General features: G+C 44.2%; 1 protein-coding gene and 1 pseudogene across 3 annotated transcripts in view; one reads left to right on the forward strand and one right to left on the reverse strand.

The window, feature by feature from the left end:
• Positions 1-21,396, reverse strand: part of SYNDIG1 (synapse differentiation inducing 1) — a 185,938-nt gene that overhangs the window by 88,815 nt on the left and 75,727 nt on the right. The gene's annotated exons all lie outside the window — the stretch shown is intronic.
• LOC139014346 (casein kinase II subunit alpha' pseudogene) overlaps positions 17,991-21,396 on the forward strand; it is a 165,316-nt pseudogene continuing 161,910 nt past the window's right edge.

Consider the following 21,396-nt stretch of genomic DNA (forward strand, 5'->3'; position numbering starts at 1 on the left):
TATTTTAACAAAAGATAAAATAGTAACAAATAATTAACGGAATAAAGAATTTTTAAAATTCCATAGTAGATGGTGAGTTCAGTAGATTATTGAAAGAAGGAAAGTCACTTTAAGCTGAATGAGGAAACTGCAGCCTGGATTTCCTGAGAAGAGATGATGGCAGCTAAGAGGACAAGGCATACAGACTGAGGTCAGACTTCCGTAGAACAACACATGCTGTAAGGACAATGGGGTTATCCCTTCAAAGTTGGGAGAAAAAAACATTTAATTAGGCACCAACAAAGCAATCATTGCAATGTGAGCAAGAACAAAAAGGAAACAGCAACAATAATCAATATTTCAGCGCTCAGAAAATTTATCTCACACATTGCCTCTCTAAATACTCAACTTACAAATTTACTTTAGAAAGAATTGATATTAGAAACCAAGAAAGTGGGTAACCAGGTATAAAAGAGCGAATAACTCCAGAAATGAATAAAAAGAGATCCCCATATGTCAGCTGTTCAGCAACAATCTGTACGACTTGTAACAAACATCTGCATCTGTGGGCATCACAAAGCCCTTCTTCATGAACAGGAAAAACAGAACAAAGAAATTTGGAAGATAACAGTGATGCTCAAAATAAGGCACAGGTTTCTTTCCTCAATGCTAAAACGAAGTCATTTAGAAACTCCAGAAAAAAAAAACAACACCCACAAAACCAGAAAAACAACAAGAATTCTAAGGGTCCAAACACAAAAGAAAACAAAATTCCCCATTAGGTTGAGCAGTTACGGAATAGAAAAATAGTCCACTTGACCTAAACACTGAGGATATTTTTCTTCTTCTTGTATGACTACTAGAACTTAGTCCAGAAGAAATATTATTTTATCACCAGCACTTGAGTTTACAGTCAAGTGATTTTAATGTTTATAACATCACTGTAATAACTGTTTAATAATTTAACACTTGGAATCTACCCAATTAAAAACACAGATTTTAAAGACAAAGTCATCATCATGTCTGCTAACATTATCATCATCATCATCATCATCATTATCATCATCATCCTCGTCATCATCAGCATTTTGGCCAAGAAACATTGGGCATTTCCTAAATGCCAGATACTGTACTAAAATCTCCTAAGAATTATTCTGTTTAATTGTCAGAGTAATCCCCTGAGTTAGGTATTGTTGTTATCCTCATTTCATTTATTAGGCACCGAGAAGCTAAGTAATTTGCTCCACATCTTTCATCTGTAAGAAGTAGGGTCTGACTCATAGCTACTAAAAGAGATCCACTCATTTTAATGTAGAAGTGAGGACACAGCCAACCTCAATGGGAAAGCAAATGGGAACGAGGAAAGAAGGAAGGGCCAGCATGCCACCCACAGTCTCATCCTGCCTGGTGGGATGACAGGAGATGAAGATGGGATAAGATTCATTTAAACATACAATAGCAACCAATGAAAGAACTAAAAATTTTACAATCCTGAAAAGCGGGGAGAGGAGATCGGCAGTTGGGTTTGTGCACTGCATTCTAACCTTAAGCAAGCTAAATTTTACCCTTTCAAAGCAGGGAGAGTATTTTGCTAAGTGAAATAAGTCAGTCAGAGAAAGTCAAATACCATATGATTTCACTTAAATGTAGAATCTAATGAATAAAATAAACTAACAACAAAATAGAAACAGACTCATAGATACAGAGAACAGACTGACAGGTGTCAGAGGGGAAGAGTGTTGAGGGCTGGGTAAAAAAAAACCCAAGGGATTAAGCAAAGAAAAAGAATTTCATAGACACAGGCAGCAGTACAGTGGTTACCAGAGAAAAATAGAGGTGTGTGAGGTAGAGAAAGGTATAGGGGGAATAAATGGTAATGAAAGGAATGTTGATTTGGGGTAGTAAATACACAATTCAATATACAGATGATGTACCTGAAATCTATATAATTTTATTAAACAATGTCACCTCAATAAATTCAATTAAAAATATATAAAAGATACTTAGAGTGCCACATGAAACCTCAAGCACCCACAAAAACAAAATGGTAAAGTGGTTTTCTTTTCCCCATGCAATGGGGGTTTTACTAAACCTCAGAATTGCTAAAATAAACTGAAAGCAAAAAACAAATAGAAAAATCTAAACTAAATATGATGATCCCTTCCCATTTCTCCTATAGCAAAGTGTTTCTTTAATATAAAAACACAATTTCTTTATACAATAATTCAGAAACAAGTGCGTAATCTCACAGATTGAATCCATGGTCCACCTTCTAATTATCTAACATAAACTCTCAGACTGCATCCTGGACATTTATGTGAGAAACAGAGAGATTAAGTACAACCAAACTCATTTGGCTACATGTGTGCCTGGTCTTTACCTTGTGGGCTTTGACAGAAGCAAACCTCAAAGCCAGAATACTAGGTCCCATGTAAATGCTGGATCATAAATGCCAACGAAGGGATGAGAATTATATTACAGGTGGTAAATTATAGCCCGAAGAAAGGGCACATGTTCCAACCAAGTTTCTAGTCTATTGTAGTTCTGCTGTAACACACACCTTGTGTTGCCAGATCTTCACAATTTTCAGGGAAAAATTTGCTTTCACAACGGAGGAAGACCACAGTTTAAAACCTCCTGCAACAATGCATCAATGCATGTTGTACAATATAGCAAATATTCCTTTAACATCGTAACTGAACTCACAAAAAGGTAAGGGGAATTTGGAGCTAAAATTAAAGAGGGAAGTGAAATACAGATTCTGAAACTCAAATTGATGCTGCCCTACCCTTGGGGAGAGAGACTGGTCTTGGTAAACAAGGCTTTGGGTTAGTGGCCATGAAAGAGAGGAGATAGGCCTTGGGTCCCCTCAGGGAGACAGTAGAAACTGAGACCCCTACATAAAACCCCTACACAAAGTCAGGAACCTCAAATGATGACACCTCCTGTGAACGCACTGTACAGAGTCACTCTACCAATCACTAACAGATCTTCATTAAAAGGACTACTACAGTATGTCCTCCAGACGAAAGGAAATTGATCACAGAAAGTGGAAAGGAGGTGCAAGATATAAGGTAAGTAAAGAATATGAGTAATCTTTAATAAGCATTGACTAATAGAAAATTATAGCAACAATAATGACAATAATAATGATGAATTCTGGTGTTAGAAGAGTGAGAAGAAAGTGAAATATTGAACAGTAATATTAAACAGTAAGAGAATTATTTTTTTTTAAAAAAACCCACCATGTTTTCTTTATTTTAGAAAGAGAGGAAGGGAGAAGGATATATATAAACATCGATTGGCTGCATCCTGCATGCCCCCTACTGGGGATCAAACCCACAACCTGGAATCAAACCAGTGACCTCCTGGTTCCTGTGTCAATGCTCAACCACTGAGCCACACCAGCTGGGTGACAGGAAGAAAATTCTAACAGTGATAGCATTAACTCTAGAGTTTGTACATTATGGAATGCACCTGGGAGAGTCCACGCTGTGACTCAAGGCTGGCTGCCAACAGCGCTGGTGTCTGTGAGCAAGTGAATCTGTGTGCAGTCTCTTTAGGACAATGGGTTTCCACAGCCCTGTGTTTTCTGTCTCATTGAGGATTCAGGTGAGTGGATGAGGCGGGTCTCTGGGAATCAAGGGAAGGGGGGGAGTGTTCATCGTGTTCATGCATATTCTGATTTAGTGCAGGCAGTGCCTGCAGGCTGTGCCTGTAGCCTGAGGGCTCAACACTGGGATAATAGTGGACCTCCCTTAGGAGCCACTCAACTCAGCCCCTCACAAATATCTGGCATCTTTTGAGATGCTGTCCCTTTGCTAAGTGTCTTGGAGGGAATCTGTATGTGAGCCCTTTAAGAGGTTTCCTGTAGCCCCAGATGAAATCCCTTTGAGCTGAGTGGGACAGGGTCTCTGGGAGTCACCAGGGTGAAGCAAGCAGCACAGATTCAGATTTGGAGCTCACCTGCAGGACGTGTGCTAGGATGGCTCAGCACAGGGACAATGATGTGATGTTACTTTCTTAAATGACTATGAAAACATTCTATTGTAGGACTTGTCATCTAGGCAATTGTTTTTTATTTCTTATTGACCTGATAGTGAAACCCTTTATTTAGTCTTTAGGCTCCTTATTCTACCTCTATTTATTTCCTTTTTCTTCAAGTCATACTATTCCACTTTGTGCCTGTGGGGAATGTGAGACTGAGAACTTCAATCTTTTTTTTTTTTTAATTTTCAAAATTGAGCTATATGTGAATCTACTGAACAAAATAAGCTGACAAATAAAATAGATTCAGAGACATGAAAGCATGCAACAAATTGACAAATCATATCCTTTTTATCATTTAAAAATATTTTTATTGATTTCAGAGTGGAAGGAAGAGGGAGAGATAGAAACATCAATGATGAGAATCATTGATCGGCTGCCTTCTGCACACCCCCTACTTGGGCTTGAGCCCGCAACCAGGGCATATGCCCTGACTGGGAATTGAACCATGACCTCCTGGTTAATAGGACGACACTCAACCACTGAACCACACCTGCTGGCATTTTTTTAAAAAATCATTTTGAAGTAGTGTATTTATTTAGTTTCCAATTCCTAGTCTTGTTTTTATACTTGTTTGCTCATTTGGTTTTTTGTTTTACTTCACAAAATAATCTTTAACTTCTAAATTTTTCTCTAATTTTGTTGGTTCTATGCTTGTTTTCATATTTATTTTAAACATCTTTCATTTCACCCACCTCTTTTTTCATTGGGACGAACATGTATATATTATCCCCCTTAATTTAAAATTTCCACATATCCATTATTAACATTTTGTTTTCATCTCTTAACCTCCTTCCCTACTTTCTCATCTATGTTTTATCTCCTCCTCTTTTCAGGCAGTTTTCCTTTCCACTGGTTTTCACTTTGAAGCCGCACTTGCACCTTGCAGAGCTCCTGACCCTTCTCTGTAGTTATTGCTGAGCGGCCCCTTTAGGCTCAGGCTCTTATGAGGGACCATTGCTGCTTGCTGACCTAAGTACCTGCTTAGATGTTCCTGGATTCCTAGGAACAGTGTGCCCCCTGGCTCTCCCCTCAGCCCTTCTTGGCACTGAACTCCTTGAATAGAATAATGAGTTCTGGTCAGTTTGTGCTGGAGAAGGAGGAGACAGACTACTGGCAGGAGGCAGGAGCAGGCTGCTTCCCTCTTGGTTGGATGGTGGAGAAGACATGCCTGGCTGCAGACCTCCTGTTCACACCTGCTTGCTGCTCACTGTGTTTTCCCAGGAGTGATCCTCAGGAACCACAGAAGGAACTTGAAGCTTTAGTAACAGCTGCACTGTATGCTGAGTAAGGGCAAGGAGTGCTTCCCCATGGGCCCTGCAGCTCCCTTCATACTGAGCTCCTGTGCTCCCAGCAGTCTGATGGTGGGGAGGTTTACATGCCTATTGGTGCAGAGGAATGAGCTTGGAACACGGCTTCATACAAAGGAGGAGGCTAACAGGTGAGCTCCAAGCAACATCTTCCAGAAAGCCTGGACTCTCACCAGTCCCGGGTAAAATGATACTATTATATGCCTCTTCTTCAGGAACCACATATATTGGCATAAAGATGAATCCAAAATTGTTTTGGCATTCTCGTGTTGCAGATGTTGATGGTCCTGTCGGTTTACCCTTGGCACTCATCCCTGCAGCATTCACCAGTGGCATCCAACCATAACCAATCAAAGATGCTACCTTGGTCCACATGTTCCATGGACTGGGGAAGAAGCAGCCATGGACACCATGGACAAAAGGATAAAGCCACCAGCTCATGGCCTGCAGGTGTTTAAAGCACCTGAAGAGGTCCTACTTTGTCTCCCATAACTCCCCAGCAGAACTGACCCTAGTCACCCCTGGGGTGACTCTTGATAATGAGCCGTTTATTCACTTCCCTCCTTTCCCTGCGTAATTCCCCACTCTTCCCCCTGAATCACTTCCCAGGGAATCCACATGCATGCAAGTCCTTGTCTTAGGCTCCAATCTATCCTTTATTCTGATATTCCCTCCTGACGGAATGAGAAAACGGGCTGCAGGCTACCTCACCCACTGCCCAACTTCTCTCCTTGTACGGCTGACTCAAACCTGCTCCTCACAGGGGACCTGGGGTCCACAAGGCACACTTCTCTGTCAATTCTGGGAAGTGGCGTGGTCCCTGGTGGACCATGCTGCCTTGGCTTGGAAGACTGAGGAAGAGCCACTGCCCTGGAAGTCACTGCTCAGAAGGCTTTAAACAAGCCAGAGTGAAACCAACAGGCACTTTTATTTTAGGTGAAGACAACTCTTGGATTGTGCCCACAGGGGGCTTGTTTCCTTTTCAGCAAGGAGGCCAGTCTGGGGCAATTAGATAAGGACCTTTTCTGGTGGGCATTTATGTTATATGACTTCAAGAGACTTGAATTTTGGAAAGTGTAGTTTGAGATCTTATTTGCCCAGGTAACAAGGTGAACACACACACACAACAGGGACAATATATTAGAACACTGGCCACCCTTAGCTCTGGTAGCATCAAGGAGGACTGTTATGGTCTCAGTCTCCTCAGGGGGAGTTTCTTTCTTCAAAGCCTGGCTTGGTTTCCTGACAACTTGGATGTGTTTATCTTAATTGTATTCTCCTTTCTGGGTATTTGGGTGTGTTGCCAGTGGAACACATGTTTTAGATAAAGGTTTAGCTTACCTTATTTCATGTGCCCTTGGTCTTAAAACTTGCTAAAGATAGGTATGCCTGGATTGACACACCCTAGCTGTGTGCCTCCAACCATAGCTGTATTAACCCAAATAGAAAATTCTTCCCTGAAATCATTTATAAATAGAATTTGGTGGTGCCTAATTGAAGCACTTGGGATAAACGGGGGCCAGGGCTTGATGGTGTAGGAGCTAAATCCTAATCCAAGCCCCAGGGTCACCAATGAGATTATATCACAGGCCCTCTTTTATTTCTGCTATCCTAGTTCATATATTCTGAACCCCTTAAAATAAATCATTTTTCTTTACACATGTTGTTCTGTAGTAGGCCCCTGATTGGTTACCACCGGGCCACTAGATTTGGCAGAATAGGGAGAATGAGAAAACAGAGAAATACTGAAATGTTCAATGACATGTCATTATTTACAGACTTTTCAAAACTTGCTTTGCGTGTACCAGAGTAAGCATCTTTCCTCCTGTGTTTGGATTTCTGATCTCCGGAATAAGCCCTAGCCTCACTGTGCTCTTACGTCTAAGACTAGGCCTTCTAAGGAAAATGCTGAGAAGATCTAGTGAGCCTACACACGCTGAGCTAGTTAGGAAAGAAACTGTGTTACATGCCCTTCAGTATGGACACCCTAGGAATGAGTAGTGTCCACAGTGTCCTGTGCACAACAGCTCTGCTCAGCTCCTATAGACTCAAGCCTATCTCTTCTTTTATGGGGTCAATCCATCTCATATTTGGTCTTCCTCTTTTTTGTGCTGCCTTCTATTTTTTTTCCCCAGCGTTATTGCCTTTTCCAAAGAAGCAAACTATGAAACAGCAAATATAGGTGGATGTCACCTGGGATCCCATTAAATTCAATTTTATTATAAATATTGCAGTGCTACTAAAAAACGAACCTCAAAAATATAAGAAATCAATGTGGATGCCTGAAATCTACCCAAATTTAGCTGTGATGTTGAGTGAGAAAGGGCAGATTTGGTGCATGAATATGCAGGAACCAATCTGGTCTCCCTCCCTCAATTCCCCTGAAAGAACCCCTGGCTTAAATATCAATGAGCCAAAAAGATACTTTGCATGCTTTACCTCACTTTTCATGACAACTCTCAGAAACATGTGCCCCCTTCTCCCTGAGATAATTTCCCCCATGGCTTCCCCAACTGCCTTTTTTCCCACTCCCTCTCCAGATAGTCCCCCATACTCTTTGTCATCCTCCTCTGTCCAGCCTTTAAGTGTTGGGTTTAAATCTTTTTTTCACTCATAATCTCCCTGTAACCCCTGGTGCCAACTATCACCCACATGACAGTGACCACCAGTCCAACTGGAATCTCCACTTTGGACTTTTCAAAAGTACCAAGCTCGCCTGGCCAGCACGGCTCAGTGGTTGAGCGTCAACCTATGAACCAGAAGGTCACAGTTCAATTCCAGGTCAGGGAATATGCGCGGGTAGTGGGCTCCATCCCGTGTGGGGCATGTAGGAGGCAGCTGATTGATGATGATTTCTCATCATTGATGTTTCTATCTCTCTCTCTCCCTCTCCCTTCCTCTCTGAAATCAATAAAAATATATTTTCTAAAAAGCACCAAGCTCAATGTGCATCAAACCCTCTGCTGGTTTATCACCCCACCCAATGTCCATGAACAGTCCCACCACTGACCACTTGTCCACCAAGTTTCAAACCTGGGAGTCTATTTTGCCATTACCTTCTCCTCACCATCAAAACTGAGTCTTTGACAAGTCTTGCCAATTCTTCCACCTGTCTCCCCTGTCACCCTAGTTGAGCTGTTATCATCTCTCTCACCCATGCCACTTCAGCTATCTTCTAGCTCTTCCTGCACACCCTTTCTTGGTCAGTGCCGTGGCCATAGGGGTCTCTCAGGAATACAACTGAACTTGTAACACTCCTACATAATTACTTCAGTGACACTGACCCTGGGTACAGACAAAAGGTCTTGGTGTAGCTAATGAGACCCAGCATGAGCCAACTCCTCATGCCCCCTGCTCCTCCCTGACCACCCCCACCCCCGCAACTTTCTGTGCTCCAGGCCCATTGGCCTTCTTTCACTTCTTTGAAGTAAAAGCTCATGTTCATGAACTACAGAATTCAAGTTTAAATGTTGATCTACTCTGAAGAAAGCTGAAAACTAATAACTTGCATGCTACAAAGCAGGAAAAATAAAACCTGATCACTCAACCCCTCAAATGGCCTTATAGCCATAGATGGAGATCTAGAGCCAAAGTTAGGACTGGTCAGCCCACAAGTGAGCTGACAGTGACCAAGTCTAGCTTGCAAAGGTTTTTTCACTTTGTCTCAGTCCTCACCTTTCCCTATTTTCTCTTAATGTGCTTCTTTAAACATTTTTGTTATTTATGTGAGATATATATATATATATATCCTATCTAATAGACAAACATGGTAATTGACCATACCTTTGCTACGCCTCCCATGGGCTAATCAGCACAATATGCAAATTAACCGCCAACAAAGATGGAGGCTAATTTGCATACTGCAGGCAGGGCGGGACAGCACCATCCTGCCTGCTCTGCTGCCATCTGGGACTGCTATCTGCAACCCGGAGTGGCAGGTGTCCCATGTGCGACCCGACCCGGGGTGGCCGGGCGGGGCAGCGAAGGCTTGAAGGCGGCTCCGGCCAGAGAGAAGGCCTGTGTCCTGGGTGCCGGAGGAAAACCGGTGCCGGCAGCCAGGGGAAGGGAAGCCTATTGCAAGGATCTTTTCGTGCAACAGGCCTCTAATATATATATACACACTTTTATTTGGACTAGATATACTAAAATCAATGTTGTAGTAAAACAAGCACCCAATGATCCACACGCCAAAATTGTCTGTTCTTGCTGGATCCCACAGATCTCCTAAGAATAGACCCAACGAAATAAAATTTATGAAATCCAATCATTTAACAAAGATGCAATGAGCACCTGCCCTGTATCAGGCATCATACCAGTGCTGGGGGTACCAGTCAAATGAAGCCTCTATTTTTGCGATCTTTATGCTCTACCCAAAGATGAAAGATAGGATGTGGATTTAATAAGTGTGCTGATGAGAGTATGGAAAAGCTAGAGCAGGGTAGGAGATTGGAGAGCTGAGTTGGGGGGAGGGAAACATTCCCAGTGGAGTGTTTTCAGGGAATGCTGCTCATTGCAGTGCAGTATTGTTTAAATGAGAACTTTGCATCTCATCTCAGTGACAGAAATAGATGAGCTTCTCATGAGTCCCTGCACTATTTTTACCGCTTGGACACTGTGAGTCATGTTGCTGATTGTATCTCCCTCTCTTCACTGCTGCTGATGAGCTTACAGCCAGTTCTGGACATCACCATGTATATTTGAGGTACTCACCTCTCTCCTGGTTTTATCTCACCAGCCTCACCTGAAGACCACAAAGCTCCTGACACCCTAACCATGAATTTGGGGCAAATGACCATTCACATATCTGGGGTAAAGGCACCTTGAGACTTGGAAAACAAAAGTGATATGCTTAATGCTATGACTTCTGAATGAGCACTGAACATAATTTTGTCAAAGTAAATATCCACTGAAGACCTTAATTAGTCATAATTTATAGGAAAATAAACATAAATCCAGGTAAAACTCTATTGAAGGTGCTTTCTGTATATATCAGAAGCATCCATCTTAATTATTATAAAGCTGCTAGTACTCATCTTACTTCAATGAACTTTGAATTTCATTACCTTTAATGGCAATGGGCAGCCCCACAGGCCTTCACACCTTCCTGACCGGAAGCCAAATGGCAGTGCAGTGAGGTGAATCTACATCTGATGTAAAAAAGCCAATGAGCACGCTCGTAAGAGATTTTGGATGAGACATCCATGGAATAAGACGCTTGCTGCTGGGGTCAAATGAGTGATTATTTCAGAGTCATATTCTTTCCAATTAGGCTCTAGAGGAGAAGATTCATTTGTGAGGATCTGGTATTGTCCCCCTAAGATTTACTCCTGTCTGTGCTGGGATGTGATTCATCTTGAAGAGGCTTTGACACTCTGTGAATTAGGGCAACAACATCAATGCACAAGCAAAGCTTCTTTGCAAGTGACAATGCCTCTCAGTGTGACACAGCAGTCCCAGCTCTCTGCTGGTTCTTGGAAGAGTCCACTTAGGAAGTAGGAGAGAAGTGCCTAATGCAGAACAGTTCCACCATTTCAATTAGGCTATGATTCCTATGTCCGTGGGGATGCCCAAGGCTTCCCACCGGGAGGCCCTCAGACAAGAATTGAAGTGCAAATAGTTCATTAGAGAGGTGGTTCCAGAGCATTGGACACGTAGTGGTGAGTAAGGGTGGTAGGGGCCAGAGAGAAGCCAAAAGAGTGTGTGCTAATAAGCCAATTTATGCTACAGGCAGCTGGGGCTTAATCTTGCCTCAGAAGGCTGGGAGACCATGTAGAGAACTCACTCAGAATTGTCTTACCCGAGGGTGAGAGAACCAGGGCATTTGTACACAAGCTCCCTCTCCATCATTGGTCCACGGCTGCCCCAGGAGCATTCATTCTCTGGCCCTTGCAACTTGCCCTGGTGTGGCTGAGTGCCCCCAGGTAGACAAATCTCATGTTAGGAGTAAGAAGCTTTGGACTGCAGAGGTGAGTGTACAGAGGTACACCTGGCCTACCCGGTGTGGCTCAGGGTTCAATTCTCAGTCAGGGCACATGCAGGGGTTGAGGGCTCAATCTCCAATAGGGGGTGCGCATGAGGAAGTTGATCAATGATTGTCTCTCCGAGTTCTCTCTCTCTCTCTCTCTCCCTTCCTCCTTCCCTCCCTTCCTCTCTTAAATCAATGTTTAAGAAGAAAGAAAAAAAAAGACTCTTGAATGAGACACCACAAGAGGAATACTTTTTGAACTCCATCAGGTACAGCCTATAGTGTGATGGATGGATAGTATCAGAGGCAATATGGACCAAGTACCCCACAATTCAGTATGTCACCACCATCCTGTGAGGAGGGCACTGTTATTACCATTACCATATTCAGGAGAGGGGACTGCAGTACAGAGAGCTAAAGCCAGTTGCTAACGGTCAGATAGCTACTAAGTGGCTTAACTAGAACTGGATCCCAATCAGTCTGGCCTCAGAGCTCCTGTGCCCAACTCAGCTTCATATAGTTTCCCATCAGAAGTGTAGTTGGTGCCCTGACCAGTTTGGCTCAGTGGATAGAGCGTCGGCCTGCAGACTGAAGGGTCCCAGGTTCGATTCCGGTCAAGGGCATGTACCTTGGTTGCAGGCACATCCCCAGTAGGGGGTGTGCAGGAGGCAGCTGATTGATGTTTCTCTCTCATCAATGTTTCTAACTCTCTATCCCTCTCCCTTCCTCTCTGTAAAAAAATCAATAAAATATATTTTTTAAAAAAGAAGTGTAGTTGGCCATGCAAATAGGCCCAGCCTAAAATAAGGCCTACAATAAACATGAACGCTGATAAAGAGGACCCAGCAAATGGGTGGGGAAAGTCCTCATTAGCTGCTGCTGCTCAGCAGTGTCACGTGTACCAGTAATATCTTAGCCATTGCCCAGGGCTAGTGTGCTGTGAAAGTCAGCTCAAGCTGCCATCAAAAAACCACAGCTTACACAACAGACCTCTATTTCCTCACAGCTTCTGATTTGGCTTCTGGTGAGGGTCTTCTTCCTACTGTGCAGATGACCACCTCTCTGTGTCCTCACATGGCCTTTTCTGGGTAAGAGATCCCTCTTTTTATAAGGCCACTAATCTCACTGTGGGAGCCCCACCCTCATGATCTCATTTAACCCTAATTACCTCCTAAAGGCTCCATTTCCAAATACCATCACAATGGAGGCCAGGGCTTTGACATGAATTGGGTAGGGCGGAGCGGGGAGGTGGGGGGGGGGACGACAAACATTCAGCCAATAGCCCCATACAGTAATGTTCAGCCCATAGCTCCATACAATAATGATGTTCAGGAGTTTTTAGTATATGTAGAAGGACAGTATTCAAAGCAAAGCACATACACACTACTATATAAAGTATAAAATAAAATTTATAATATACTTAAATATATGAAATATGCAAATATGCTTTCTATCTAGGTAGTTAAATAGATATATTTCTTTTCCTAAAGTCTTCAAATTACTTCAGATGCCTGCTAGCTTGAGAAATCTTTTATTATTTAAAAAAAAATGTTTATAATGTAAAGTTGGTAAGCTACCTGATTCCAGTGAAAATCTGTCTCCCTCAGGGACCCCCTGGGGTCCCTAGCACTGTCAGCCTCAGCCTATGATGACAATCTATTTTGATTTATGGGAAAGGATCTCCCATAGCACAGGCTGCCAAGCAGAAATCACACATCCTGTCTTGTGCTCTTCCCAGGGCAGAGCTGATGTTGAAATAGACAGGGCTGATATGAGCAGCATTTTAAAAGCTGTGCTTTCACTAAGAGCATTGTGGAGCCAGACATGGAGGTCCTGTCTAATGCATCTCAGTCAGCACCCTGGATTTTATGTTCCATGAATACTGGTGGGGTGCACAGCATTTGAATTAAGGCAGAGGCAAAAAGAAGAAAAGCCACTACTTTTGTTTGCCTACTAGAAATATCAGATTCTCTTAAGTAGCTTAGCATTCTGTAGAAACTCCTGGAGAAGAGATTAAAAACAGAACTGGGTAGAAAGAAAGGGGCTCAATACTTTCTTGTATAATAACATAAAGGGTGTTTCTATTTTTTCTGTCATTTTCTCCCAATTGTATTAACTCCAACTGTATTAACATCTTCCAATTATATTTATTTATTCTTAAAGAAACATTGCAGTCACCATTTGGCATCTTTTAAAATGTCATTGGTATGATACAAACAAGCAAACCAAAATGTTACTTAGAGGACCAGGTGCCAGCACGGCCCCAGTGCTCCAGTCTGCACAGCTCACACCTGATCCTGAGTCTGGGGGCAAACCTCTGGCTGGTGAAGGGATGACTTCCTCGTCTTTTTTGTTTGGCCTTTACTGACACCTTCTGGCCATTTGACCTCCCACCTCATGTCAGGAGGGGTGTGGTGTGGGAATGCAATGAGAGTGATTGTGACACTTCCAGATGCAGCTATTCCTATCAGAAGCATGCTTTGTGCAGAATCATTAGGATTAATGGCACACTTTACAAGGTATCATTATCTCTGCCCTCCTCATCCCCACCTCCAACCCCCACGCCACATTCCTGGCCTGAATGCCAATGTCCTACAGAGAATCAATCAGCTTGGGAAATTGGGGAAAGACATCAGCTCAGATTATAAACCGGGATTATGCCTGAACTACCAGCAGGGTTAGGGAGCCAGGGTGGCAATAAAGGATGAGAGTTTTGTGCCCCTCCTCTGAGGGCAGTGATGGGTAGGGGAGCTTCTAAAGACGGTCAAGTGGCTAACCTTCAGCAAGCTAAGGAGAGCATGGAGGGTTGGTCTGAAATTAGTTTACTGAGTAGTAAGGATAAATCTGTTGTCTGAAACCTACAAGGAACTCACCCTACCTCTCCATGTTGTAAAAGTCCAGATCACAAAATTTAACCGGCAAATCCCATCCTAGTAGAGGAGCAAGTGACCCAGGATATATTCTGGTCTTAGATTAAAGAGTACATAAAGTGGTAAGCATAATAAATACACTGTTAATGACCACAATTGTAATAGATGCATTACAATTCTTATAACTAGTAAGCATTCTTATAACTAGAAAATTCTATTAAGTGTGAGTTTTACATAACAAATGAGAACTGGCATCTCTAGGTCCTTGAATTAAATAGTGTAATTCAAGCTGAACCTATACAGACATAGTAACTTAGAGAGCTGGGCAGGACCTCCATGAGGTGACCTCACACTGTGACAGTGGGAGAGGGGGCATTTGTAGGTTGGTGGCCATGATGGAAGGAGGGGACATCATGAAAACCAGAACTACATGGTACTTTCCATATCCAAGTTCCTGACAGCCAGCACAACAGGGGCTTCTCTGGGCAGCCACTCCAGCCTTCCTCATGGCCAAGGAGCAGGGGTGACCAGATTGGTTCCTCAGGGTCCCAGATCCAACTCTGGGGGCAGTCCTGGCAGCCCCTTTCTTGGCCACCCCTCTCTTGCCCCCTGCAACCTCTCTGAGTTGGGCCTTCCTTTTTCTAACCTGTGAGGCTCAACCTCAAGGACACCTTCAACATGAATCACTTAACTAGCCCACTGTCTCTTCACCCTCCACCATTATATATAAGAATATTTCTTATTCTTCTTGTATTTTTATACCTTTTCGTTTTTTGCTTCCAAGATGTACCTGAATCAAAGGAAACTATCAGCTTCCTGAAGAAAGGGATGACAATTCCTGTTATTGTATTTCCAGAAAGCACAGGCATACATACAGTAGGTGCCCAAAGGCTTGTGACACAGTGAGTTAATGAATTGAACTGTCTTCAGTCATGACATATCCCTCATTGTTTTTCCAAATACTCCAAAGTGCTGTCAAGTTGATGTCAGTTGCCAACATTATGACTAGATTTCCTATTTCATCATTCAATCAGTGTAAAGGTTAATGTGAGATCCCTACTTGGGAGCCACCTCTGAGATGTATGTCTTCACCCCGGGCTTCAGGAATCATTGATGGAATATCCCTGGGTCTTCCACGGAAAGATGTCCGGAGCACCTCCCTCATGCAGTAGTCCCCCACTGCTAGCCCTGTACTCGGCCCTGTTGTTGGCCAGCAACTGTCAAAATCAGCTGCTAATAACGTCCAAGTGACAGCATCTTAGACGCACCCTTTTAATATGCTGCACCTGCCTACCTGTGGGGAGTGGTTTTACACCAGTGGTTCTCAACCTTGGCTGCACATTAGAATCACCTGGATATCTTTTTAAAATCCTGATTTCTGGGCCTCACCCTCCAGAAATTCTGTTTCTTTGTTACTAATGTTGTGGCCCCACCCCATAACAAAGAAACAGAATTTTTGGAGGATGAGGCCCAGAAATCAGGATTTTAAAAAGATCCCCAGGTGATTCTAATGTGCAGCCAAGGTTGAGAACCACTGGTTTACACTGACCTGACATGATTTGCTCTGCACAAAGACTCCATGAGTATACTGCTTTCTCCAGGCTGGCTGCAAATAGTATTCTCCCAGCCTGCACAGATCTTGAATCTCAAGGGGCATCCTCTCCTTTGCTTCATTTGGTATTCCACTGGCCACAACTTGTACGTTTAAAGAATTCACACAACTGATTGAAACTGAACTCACATTAGTTCAGCTAATTAGCTGGTGTCTTAAGCACCAAATCCACAGGGCCCGTGAAAGAAGCACATTTGGCTTGAAAATTTCTTTTCTGTGAGTTTTAGGACCTTGGTCCCTGATAGTTCTGCCTGCCCTCTCCTGGTACCAGTCCTCAATGGCCAACCCCCACCTGTCACCAGAGTCAGACCCACAAAGAAGAGCTGGGTAGTGACCCTGTGGCACCTCACTATGAAGGCTCAGCCCTCTCTGCTGGGCTCAGAAAGGTTGGTCTATGCCAGGTCCTCTGGGGTTTGCTTCATCCCTGGCTTTGCCACACTCAGATGGTCCCAGCCTTCAGAATGTTGGACATGGTTGGATGACTTGGCATCTGTCACCCCCTTCTCTGGCCTCCCAGCTTCCCAGCATCGCCTCATCCCCTAGATCAGTGATGGCAAACCTATGACACGCATGTCAGAGGTGACACGCGAACTCATTTTTTTGGTTGATTTTTCTTTGTTAAATGGCATTTAAATATATAAAATAAATATCAAAAATATAAATCTTTGTTTTACTATGGTTGCAAATATCAAAAAATTTCTATATGTGACACGGCACCAGAGTTAAGTTAGGGTTTTTTAAAATGCTGACACGCCGAACTCAAAAGGTTCGCCATCACTGCCCTAGACAAAGGATTCTGACAGGCCCATTTCCCAGGGGCTCACCTCAGTTAAGGAGCCAGGTAAGGAAACACCAGCATGAGTTGTTGCATGATGGACCCCACTTTGGCTGACACTACTGAAAGCTGCCTGTCTTTCATCTCATGTAATTGCCTTGACAACACCATAGAGAGGCACCCATGCATCCTCTTCACTCACAGGGAAACTGAGGCACAGAGAGTAATTGAATAATTACTCGAATAATTTCCCAAAGGGTAAGGGGTAAGCCAGGATTCAAATTTGGGCAGACTGACTGCGGAGTCCCCAGGTACATCCCAGAGGCCCCACTTACACTCCAATACCACACCTCCTCCTGCCCAGCCAATCCCTCTCCCAGCTACTATGGCTTGTTTTGCCCTTCTCTCAGCCTCTCTGTTTCCCAAATGCCATAAGCAAATCCCATCCTTGCGGGCTCACAGGCAAAACATAACTGCTATTTTGGATGAAATAACTCTTTATAAATAAAAATCAATTAGTCACAAAGACAAGCTTAACATAAAGTCCTCAAGGAACTGGGATCTGTGTACTCTTCATTCAGGCATGGAGACAAACTGACCCTCCCCAAAGAACCAAATACAAAGAAAAGTTCCCATATGCCCCCTTCCCCCCTTCTCCCTTCCCCCCTCACCCCACCACCACCACCACTCTAGTCAATGCCTGGAGCAGCACAGAAAGAATCTACTTCTATAAAAGCCTAAGGCTCCAAATTCTCCCCATGGCCCTCTCCTGACAGCTCGTGTTCTCAGGCTCAGGTCTGCTCTCCCTCCCCCTACACCTCCCCCCATACCTCCCCTCTGCTGCTGTTTATGGGCAAAGGGGCAGTGAACCCAATTCTGGGGACTGCGTCCAGATCCCACCAGCTAGAAGAAACAGGCTCAGACACACTGTGGGGAGAGCTGCTTGGTGAAGGCACAAAGCATCCCATGAGGCTTCTTGAATACAGTCCAGGAGCTGTGGCCAGAAAGTCTCATTCTCAACTTGGTGCACATGGAGGTCTGTGTCCCAAGGTGCTGCCCTGCGGCTCATTCCCTTCAGGCTCCCAGGAGCTCTCCCTACAGCGGTGAAGTTCACAGGCGAAGGTTTACTATTCACGGTGTATGTGTGTGAGTGAGTGTGTCTGTGTAGGACCATGTGAGCGTGAATGTGTTGCATGGATATACCCATATGTGTCGGTATCTATGTGAGTGTGTTTAGGTGTGTGTATATGTGAAGAAATGGGGATGGGAAGGTGACCTTCATATTCAGATGTCTGGAATATTGTCCTCTTAAAGAAGCTGGGTGTTCAGTTCTAGGTCAGGACACCTGCAGGACTCTCAGCCTCCGCAGGTAGCTTACACTTGCCAAGATCATGAGTAGGACTGAGTCACTACAGAAGAAATGAAGACGAACATGGAGAAGGTTTTTACCTATTACACAGGAAATTCCCGAGTCAAGGATCTAGAGCAGCAGAGCAATGCCTTACCTTTCACCCCGGAGCCCAGCAATGCCCTGGCCCAGGCCTGCTGTCAGGTGCAGTGCAGGTCCGGGAGCAGTGTCTAGCTGAGAATCCTGGTGGAGGATTCCACCATATTTAACTCCTTTTCTGTGAAACTTCCATCCCTTGGTCCCACTTAGCTCATCGATAAAGACACCTAGGCCCGCCTGAGAAAGATATTCTCAGCAAAGGCCAAAAAATGGAGATTCATCTGTTCTAGGCAGGAACCAGTGTGATGCACGGGGGAGGACTCCTAGCGCTCACATCTATGGGTCTCAGGGCGAGGACGCCTTCCCCTCTTTGGCTTGTCATTGTAGTCTTTGGTCTGCAGCCTAAACAAAGGCTGGAGGTAGATAATGTATCACCATCCTGCTTAGTGCTTCTCCATCTGGTCTAGCATTCTCAACACACCACCAGGCAGTGTGAGCCACAGTTAGGTCGCAAATAGACATCAAACGCTGATGAGGGAGGTTACTTCATAAGGCACTGCTTTAAGCACTTTGTATGTTTAATGAATGAAACATGTCTGTCTGGCTCTCCAGGTCTGGTTCAGTGTGAACCAGCAGCTTAACCTGGGGCCTTATCTCCCACAGGGATGCAACGATCCTTGCTGGGACACTCCCCGAGTTTCCTCTCTGCAAGAGCATTGGAATATATATAATTATGCAGTTACTTTTTCAATCCTTTTCTAGCCATATGTATCAGTTATTACCTATTGTGTAACAAACCACCCCAAAAGTTAGTGGGCTCAAAGAACAGTGACTTCATTTGTTCACAATTCTCTGGGTCGGCAGGTGGAGCTGAATTGGGCTGCTCCGTTCTCAGAAGCTCTCTCCTGGGGTCACTTACGAGGCTCTGGGCACAAGGGGTTCCACTGTGTCTGAAGTGCACAAGACAGTCCCACTGGCATTGGTAGCTGCTGGCAGAAACACATCATAGCCTGGGCTCTTTCACAAGTTGGGGGACAAGGTCCAAAAGAGCAAGTTCAAGTGCACAAGGCTTCATGAAGCCTGGGTTCAGAACCGGCACATTTCCATTCCCACTTCACTTTGTTAGTCAAAGACATTTGGAGGCCTGGGAAAGAAAGACCACACCCAGTCCAGACACAAGGGGCGGGGGTGAACTGGACTCCTCTTCTAGCTGGGACGTGTGGGAACGTCACAGTGCAAAGGCAGGTGTGCGGGGAAATGAACTGCTGAAGCCCCTGTTTACAAACAATCTACCACACTTCACATGGGCAAACTATTAGAGGAGGAAGGAGGCAGGGCAGGGAGATTAAGCATGCATATGCACACATATACACATATTGTGTGGGTATTTATATATGCATGTAATATGTATTAGTGTATTTATTTAGGCCCACTGCATGCCAAGAAGTAAACAGCATAAAGGTGCAGGAGCTCAGGGTGGCCTAGGGCTCTAACCACATGTCCTTGCAACACTCACCTCAATAAACCCAGAGGCACAACGGTTGCCAGCTCTAGCATTTGTTTTTTTACCTCTAAGTGTTTAAATAAAAGGGACTTTACAATGTGTTCTTTTTACATACCTTACATAAGACAAGCTTTAAGTATATTATGTTTTTGACCCCAACTTCAGGTTATGTAAGTTTACATAAGATGAGTAAAACCATGTACTGGAGTGATCAGCAAGCTTGCACTGTTGGCATCTTCAGCTAAAACAGCTGTTACCCTTCTTTGGCTCAAACCAGGGTCAATGGATGGAGTCCTCTTCTTCCATGCCTCCCCCTACGTTCTCCCACCATCTCAGCCCTTTACTACCTGACTGCTCAAAGTGTGGCCTGGTGGGACCAGCAGCATTGTCATCACCTGGCCCCGGTTAGAAATGCAGGATCGCAAGCGCCCACCCACACCTGCTGAGCTGGACTCTGCATCGGCAAACCCCAGGTGTTTTGTGTGCGCATTAGTTTGACGAGTGCGGCTTTAACAGATGCTTCAGTAAGCACCACTGACTCAGATGCTTCTTTAATATTATTACCCAAGTCAATTTATATTCTTTACGTTATTTGTGTGTGAACCAACTTTTCAATATCTCCAGATGAATCTACTCTGCAAACAAGTTTGAGAACCTCCTGAACCTGGGCTCCTCAAAGGGACGCAACAACATCAGCAAGGTGCTTGGTGGAAATTCGGGACCCCCGCCCCTCCCTAGACCAGAACCTGCATTTTACCAGCTCCCAGGAGATGCGTGTGCTCACTCCAGCCAAACACCTTTACTCAGCCTCAGTACAGGGCCTCTGCCTGGTGGCCCTGGCCCAAGCCATGCCACCTCTCAGTACCCACATACTTACCACCCAACCCACACACACCATACACACTTTCAGAGTTACCAGCAAACCACTTCTGGGTTCACAAATACACAGTGTGGTCTTCCCATCCCCCATCTATCTCATAATGTGCCTTAGTGCTCGTCTCACTGCGAGGTGGATGACAAGCACTGGCTTTGCCCATCTTCACCCGGAGGCTAAAAGTTAACTCCCCATCCTCACCTGAGCCTTTCTTATAACCAAGGGTGTCTACGGACACAGCTCTGGCCAAAGGGGGGGGCTCTGTTCATCTCTCCCACTTTTGCCTGGATCTCAGGTGTGATGTCTGAGGCTGTAGCAGCATCTGGGAACCAGGAAGATGGTAGAGAAGCAGCCTCAACTCCTCAGAGCTGAGTCAGCACCTCCCAGCTCACGGCTTATATCACCTTGGGAAAAAAACTCCATGGTTCAGCTTCTATGCACTGGTTTTACATCATTTGTTGCTGTTTCATTTCATGTATTCACACAGTTGCTTAAACCAGTCTTTCTAATTTGCACATGAATAAGATTTTTAAAAAAACCAAACTAAAAAGCTAGATTCAAATCAATGTTGCCACTGATTTCTGTGTAAGTCTGGAGAAGTTATTTATTAGACATGCAAGGACATAAAACTTCCAATTTTGCCTCACCTTTCTCTTCTATTTCTTCAGTGAAAACACTGGAGGATGATGGAACTGAACAAAATTCCTAAGACCTAAAATTCACTTGTAACTAATGCACCCATATAATGTGCAAAAATTGGTGCTATTAATCTGTCCCACTTTCTGACTGTGGACCTAACAGCATCACACTCTAGAATGCACTTTCTGTTTTTTTGTTAATCCTCACCTGAAGATATTTTTTTCCATTGATTTTTAGAGAGAGTGGAAGAGAGGGAGGGAGGGGGAGAGAGAGATGTGAGAGACACATGGATTGGTTGCCTCCCACACGCACCCTGACCAGGGCTAGGGATGATGACTAGGAATCAAACCCTTGGCCCTTTGGTGTGTGGGCCA

This window comes from Myotis yumanensis, unplaced genomic scaffold (genome assembly GCF_028538775.1).
Source record: "Myotis yumanensis isolate MYYU_CA2020_CCGP unplaced genomic scaffold, mMyoYum1.0.hap1 SCAF_7, whole genome shotgun sequence".
In the NCBI taxonomy this organism is placed as follows: Eukaryota; Metazoa; Chordata; class Mammalia; order Chiroptera; family Vespertilionidae; genus Myotis; species Myotis yumanensis.